Genomic DNA, 7,563 nt, shown 5'->3' with positions numbered 1-7,563 from the left:
CCGTCACATACCTCACTTTTGTAGACCCCCCTTTTTTTATTATTATTATTATTTTCCTATCTGATCGTCCTAACAGTGTCCTTGCACACTTTCCACGCTGACATCATTCTTCCTTTTTTTTTTTTTTTTTTTTTTTTTTCCGTCAGTGGTACAGGCTTAACAGACTTGTAACTGAGGTATGACCCAAATAAACCACTGGCAATCTGATGACAGCTCTCTCTCTCTCTCTCTCTCTCTCTCCCGTCTGGATGGGAATGAAGCATATGTGAATGTTGACTGCGATGTGAAGTTTGATTATGATGTGAATGTTCATTGTGGTGTGAATGATGATTGTTATGCGAATGTTGACTGTGGTGTGGATGTTGTGATATGAATGTTAACTGTGGTGTGAATGTAGATTTTTACGAGCGAGCGAGAGCAGCTGGCGAAGCGAGCAAGTGTAGCGAAGCAATGTTTACGTTCATCTGAGAAATGAGCGGTCCGACGCGACCCTGCCCGGCCCGACGCGACACGGCCAGACCGCGATGGTTTTCGGAGGTTCATAACTTTTTGTTATGTAAGATAGAGAGGAGATTCTTTCTGCAGATAGTAGATACATTCAGCAAATTTGTTTTAGCTATATATTTACTGGAATCTCAGCTTTCCAAGGAAATGTACCGAGAGCTTTAACTGACATGCTTCACTATGAAATCGACTTAAAGCACCATGAAAGTGACGCATGCGAAGTATGAGTTGTTTTTCGCTTTCATATGTTGATTGTGCGCGCTGGTGTGTGTGTGTGTGTGTGTGTGTGTGTGTGTGTGTGTGTGTGTGTGTGTGTATAAAAAACATGAGAAAGTAAATATTTTAGCTCAATTATTCTTCTGTTTTTTGTTCAACTACTTCACCAGAAATGCTGAAAGTTCACACCAAGATGAAACTATGATGATAGGCGTATGTACTATACAAACGCTCGCTCACTCGTCACACAGTCACAAAGCGCACTTTACTGGTTGTGTGACTGTTGGCCAGTGTGAGTGTTTATTGTGGTAAGAATGTTGACTGCAATGTGAATGAAATTGAAAAAATGATTGAGATTTTAATGTGTACGTTATGATTGTGCATATCTGCGTGAGTACGAGGTAAAGAGATAAAGTGAGAGTATGTACAGTCACTCATAAAAGAAACGGACTCCCGTTGGCCAGAGCTGCAGTATCTCGTGGCAGTCCGAGTCTGGTAACACTGTGGCCGACGTTTGGGGGGATTGTTAGGGAGTCCGAGGCGGTGTAGGGGAGTGGGAGGCGGGTCTACACGACTTACTGCTCAGATCATGTTTCATTTCTTCATAACTAAATCGAACCCAAGGGGTACATATAATTAGATATTTATAATCCATGGACTGCCATGTCTCAAAATATCGTAGGATAAAAGCAACCTTACTACCCACCTAACATTGCAACTATTTATCCACTTAAAACCTTTAAATTGTCTTTAAGGAGGATTATATATTTGTTTTAATTGGTTACAACATACCCACTCATATCAGTCACACTGACGGCATTATCATTCCACATGTTGTGTAATTTGTGTGTATGATACAGCAGGAAATGTGAAGACGGAGGAAAATAATATCGATTTACATTTTTAGTTTATTGAGGACTATATCGAATTTACACATTGTAATCGTAATATCGTAGAAAAATATATGCTGTTCTATTATCTATAAACATTAATAATGTGATTAATTATTTTCATAACGGTTCATTATGAACGGCGTCAATTAGTGAATAACATACGTTACGTGTATACAGTATTTGTAACATACTAAACATAACATAAACAACATGCAAAAAACACGTTCCTTCCCCTTACAGCAATATACTGTACTCTTTATATTATGAACATCAGTAGCATACTGTTTCTAGACTCATGCAGATATCTAATTATTTAATGTCCAAGCACCTAATATTTCGCCCACCCTCCATTAGCTTGTATGATTGCATGTAACCCACTAGGAACAGAATCTACTAGATGCTGACAATAGTTTGGAAGACGTGTTATATTCTCCCATTCTGCCATGGCATGATTTATGATATTTTCTCTGTTCCTCGCATCCCGGATATCCGATGTCCTGACCATCATTGCCCAAACATTCTCTATAACATTGATATCACAACCCTTGCTTGGTCATTCTATAACTTCAAATTCTGGATGTTCTCCGAACCATTGCCTTACCACTTGGCTCATATGAATTGGTGATCTATCATGGACAAATCTAATAGGGGCTGGAGCTGCAATTACCCTCTCACGAATAGAAGGTAACATTCCATTCAAAATGTCGACATATTTCGCCGCTGTAAGGTTAGCCTCAATGCATGTGAGATCCCCAAGTCCTCCTGCCCACATCCACCCGTGAAAAGAAATACTACTGCGGCCACTCGTGGGCCGCTCCTGAATGTTTTCCTTTGCATATCTTGTGTTTGGTGGTCGCCAACATACACGAGCCTTGGCAGCAGTCGTCGAGAAGAACTTTTCATCCGTCCAAATTACACTGTTCCAAAATTCTGCGTCATATGCCTTTTGTGTATAACGTCTGGCAAATGCAAGTCATGCAGTCCTGTGTTCCACAGACACTGCTTCCTTTCTAGCACGGACGGAACAGTGTATGCCTGCCTCATTCAGATGCCGCCTCGTTGTTTCAAGATGGCATGGTAGTTCTAATTCCTGAGTGACGTCAACAGCTGATGTGTGAGGCCTTTGTAACACAACATCTACAATGCGTTGATCATCTTCTGGAGATAAAATTCGTGGACGACCACCTCTAGGGTGGGTAGTAAAGGTGCCCTCCTCATCCTAAAGCCGTATCCGCCTACTCACGGTGTTTATACTTGATCCTGTTCCCCGGGCAATGGCTTTTATATACTGTACATGCCAGCGTCTCGCATACCGATGACAGCACCACGTTTTGTGATAACTTCAGGTCTATCGGCACATCCTGTAGGTCTATGTGCTCTTTGGCAGTGCACTCTTCCAGACTGGTTCATTCTACCAAATAGCAATGGTTTATTATATTCTTAAGTATCTATCTATCTATTTGGAGCTCTGACGCCTCGCTTTCTCCGGGAACTTCCTCAAAGGGAGTGGCCACAGCAGAAGAGTCTCCATCTCTCCCTGTTCCTCACTCAATAAAGCCCCCCCCCCCACTCCTCTCACACCTCTCCTCTCCGAGGAGTAGACTGTAGCACCAGTCGAGCAGGGCAGTATTCCTGAGGTGGATGGAAGGCTGATGATGGAGAGCTGGAGCTTCTGTTTCATCAGCCCTCAGGACTAGTTCCTGACCATCCCCCTTTGCTGAACTTTTTCAGTGTCTCAGTTACACAGAGTAGGCCAGCATGCTCTCCAACACAAATTTCTCTAACTATCTGCACCAAACTACATGCACAGTACACACAAAACTTCCTTTTCCAAAATTTAAAAATCATGACGTCTCATCACCCAGCCTCGGAGTCCCCAGGGGGGGGAACATAAATGCCCCCACCTTCTGCCCCTCTCCCGGTGACGACTCGAGATACCTGGAACCACTGTCTGACTCTCATCTTCATTCGCGGCCTTTCTTCTAACTTTCGCTCTGTTGAGAACCACCTCTCCTCCTCTAAACCTCACCTTGTTTTTCTAACTGAGACTCAGCTCTCTGAGGCAACTGACAGCAAACCATTTTGTGTATCCTCCTACTTTCTCTATACTCATTTCAAAGCCAAAGGTGGCTGTTGTGTATATATACCCAACGACTTATCTTGCTCTCGTTTCCTGAACTCTGTTCTTCTGAATTCTCTACACTCTGGCTTCAGCTTTCCTGTCATTCTCTGACTAAATATATGTGCTGTTTACTTATCCCCTAATTCTACTATCAAAAATTCTTCGACTATCTTACTTCTACGATGGAACACATTCTATCCATTTCTCCTTTCTCTGAAATCTCTATTCTAGATTTCAATGTTCACCACTACCTTTGGCTCTCCTCTCCTTTCACTGTTCCACCTGGTGAACAAGCCTACATCTTTTCTGTCCTTAATGACCTAGAGCAGCTTGTACAGCACCCTACCCGTGTCCCTGACCGCCTTGGAGAGAGCTCCAACATACTTGACCTATTCCATACAATTAATCCTTCTGCTTACACTGTTAATCTTTTCTCTCCGTTGGGCTCCTCCGATCACAACATTATCGCCTTAACATGTCCTATCGCTCCGGTACGGCCTGTGGACCCTCCAGGGAAACATCGTCTGTGGCATTTAGGAGCCGCGGATTGGGAGGCCCTCAGGCAGTACTTCTTTGATTTTCCGTGGAATGATTATTGCTTCCATGGCCGGGAGCCATCTGAGTGTCCTTTGCACATTACGGAGGTTATTCTCTTGGGCATGGAGGCATACGTTCCTTTCTCATATCGTTTGACTAACGCAAGAAAGCCTTGGTTTAATCACGTTTGTTTTAATGCTGTCCACAACAAGGAGAGGGCCTACAAAAGGTACCGGAGCCAACCCACCCCTGAATCACATCATCTTTACGTTTCTGCCCGGAATCGTGCTAAGTCTGTTCTTTGCTCTGCTAAAAATAATTTCATCCGTACTAAATGCTCTCAACTCTCCAACTCGAATTCTTCCCGCTCCTTCTGGCACCTTGCCAAAAACCTTTCTAACAACTTTACCTCATCATCCTTCCCTCCTCTTTTCTACTCTGATGGTTCTGTAGCTATCTCTTCTACTGATAAAGCAGATCTATTCACACAAACTTTCTCCTCCAATTCCACCTTAGACGATTCCGGTGCTGTTCCTCCATCACTTCCAGTCTCTGACTTCCTCATGGCTGACATTAAAATTTCTTCAGCTGATGTATTTTCTGCCATCACAGGCCTCAGTACTAACAAGGCATATGGTCCTGATGGAGTCCCTCCTATTGTTCTCAAGAACTGTGCTTCTGTGCTTACACCCTGCCTAGACAAACTCTTTCGTCTTTGTCTATCAACTTGTACCTTTCCTTCTTGCTGCAAGTTTGCTCTCATTCAGCCAGTCCCAAAGAAGGGTTTGCTATCATTCAGCCAGTCCCAACACTCCAACAATCGTCCAATTGCTTTAACGTCCTGTATTTCAAAACTTTCAAATCAATTCTCAATAGAAAAATTTTAAGGCGTCTTTCCTATCACAACCTTCTTTCTGATCATCAGTACGGGTTCCGTCAGGGACGCTCCACTGGCAATCTTCTCACCTACCATTCAGACTCCTGGTCATCCTCCTTTCGGGACTTTGGCGAAAGCTTTGCCATTGCACTTAACATCTCAAAGGCTTTCGAGCGAGTCTGGCATAAATCTTTAATTTCCAAACTGCCCTCTTACGGTTTCTATCCTTCTATCTGTGCCTTCATTGCTAGCTTCCTTTCTGGTCGTTTTATAGCCGCTGTTGTAGACAGCCATCTTTCTTCTCCTAGATTTATCAACAGCTGTGTTCCTCAGGGCTCTGTCCTATCACCAGCTCTCTTCCTTTTATTCATCAATGACCTTCTAAGCTGTACATCTAACCCTATCCACTCATACGCCGATGACTCCACTCTTCACCTTTCCATTCGGTTCCCACAATGCCCCAGCAGTTACTTCAACAGGCAAGGGATGAGGCTATGGCACACCTAATGTCTGACTTGGCTCGTATCTCTGACTGGGGTAAAAATAATCTTGTCGTTTTTAATGCATCTAAGACTCAGTTCTTACACCTATCAACCCATCTAAATCTTCCACAGGTATACCCACTAATGTTTAATAATATTCAGCTTAATCCTGCATCATCCTTGAACATGCTTGGGGTTTCATTTACTCGGGCCTTATCTTGGAAAGATCATATTACATCTCTTGTAAAATCTGCTTCCAAGAGATTGGGTGTGCTAAGCCGACTCTGTTCTTTCTTTACCCCTGCACAATTGTTGACTCTATACAGGGGTTTTATCCGCCCCTGTGTGGAGTACAACTCTCATGTGTGGGGAGGCTCCCCACATACAGCTTTTCTCAATAGGGTGGAGTCAAAGGCTTTTCGTCTCATTAACTTTCCTTCTCTTACTGACTCCCTTCAACCTCTGTCTCTTTGCCGCACTGTTGCATCTTTATCTCTTTTCTGTCACTGCTTTATTGGTCACTGCTCCTCTGAACTGTCTGCATGCATTCCTCTACCTCTACGACGGGCACATAGCACCCGTCTAGCAGCAAACTCTCATCCCTTTTCTGTCCAACTCTCTAATGCAGGAGTTAACTGTTACTCCCAGTCCTTCATTTATGCAACAGGTCAACTTTGGAACTGTCTCCCTCTGTCTGTATTTCCTGCTGCCTATGATCTCCAGTCTTTCAAATGCAGTGTGTCCAGGAATCTCAAAATGAATGGATCTTGAATTTGGCTCTCTCTTGTATTTTGTTTTTCTCTTGGAGGGAACTCTTATTGCGTGCTCATGGCCTTTGGTTCCTTCTTCCTCTCATAAAAAAAAGAAAATACTCGTCCACCCTGTTCACCCAACTGACTGGCGGTCTGCCCCTCGCACCAGGACCCTCGACTTCACTCCCATGCACCTTCCTTGCAAAGTCCCCATCTTGAGTTCTGTTCACATGCCCAAACCACCTCGGTTTATTACGCTTCGCCCTCTCCACCACCCCACACTCAATGCCAATTCCCGTCTCACTGAACCCACATCTCTCACAGACACTCTCACTCCTCACCTCATCCCATCTCGTCAAGCCACATGACCCTCTAAGATACCCCATTTTCACTGCTCGTATTCTAGACTGTTGTGCCCTATTCCTAGTCCAGGTCTTGGATGCATATGTCAGTGTCGGCATGACTATGGTATTTTTCAATACTGTAAATAGTAATACCAATAAAAGTATTAATAATTACATTAAATCTATTTATTTCATTATGTTGCCCACTAATATAAGCTGAGACCTTAAATGGTAGTGTAAAGCCATATTCAGAGTAACAATTATTATTCATTTCTCGGAAGGACAAGAGCATAAAAGCGCCCGCAAACGAAGCCGTCCACATAAAGGAACGGCCACCGGTGGGGAATTTATGGTCCGAGGTGGCTTCGGTTCACTCCCTAATATTTTCAGTAAAGTTTAATGATGTGCAGTGTGTATGTAAGGGTAGTGCAGATAGTAAATGAAAAATGTCTGGGAGGTCACGCTGGATTACTCTGTCTTCATGAAACACTGAATAAGTCCAGGTAAGGCAGACAGATTGGGGCAGGTGTAGCAGAAGTTTTCCAGCACCTCCACACCTCCTTACCTCGCAACATATGAGATGAGAAGATACTGCCAACCTAAGCACTTCAGCATTTCTCATCGACTTCGACGACTCTCTCAGCTCTGACCGAAACCATTGTCGAGTATGCATATGAATGGTTTAATCACATTAAACATAGTTAGGTTAGATCGCTGAAACATAATGTTCATATTATATATGTTACATTGCTTAGTGCATATATATTAATATAATATACCATTTGAAATAATCTTCCATTGATGGCATGCCAAGAGATTCAAGTGAGCTATCACCA

The sequence above is a fragment of the Coenobita brevimanus genome, chromosome 7 (genome assembly GCF_032717465.1).
Source record: "Coenobita brevimanus isolate Jiangsu-jjx chromosome 7, ASM3271746v2, whole genome shotgun sequence".
Lineage (NCBI taxonomy): Eukaryota > Metazoa > Arthropoda > Malacostraca > Decapoda > Coenobitidae > Coenobita > Coenobita brevimanus.
Note: the sequence above shows the minus strand (reverse complement) of the source record.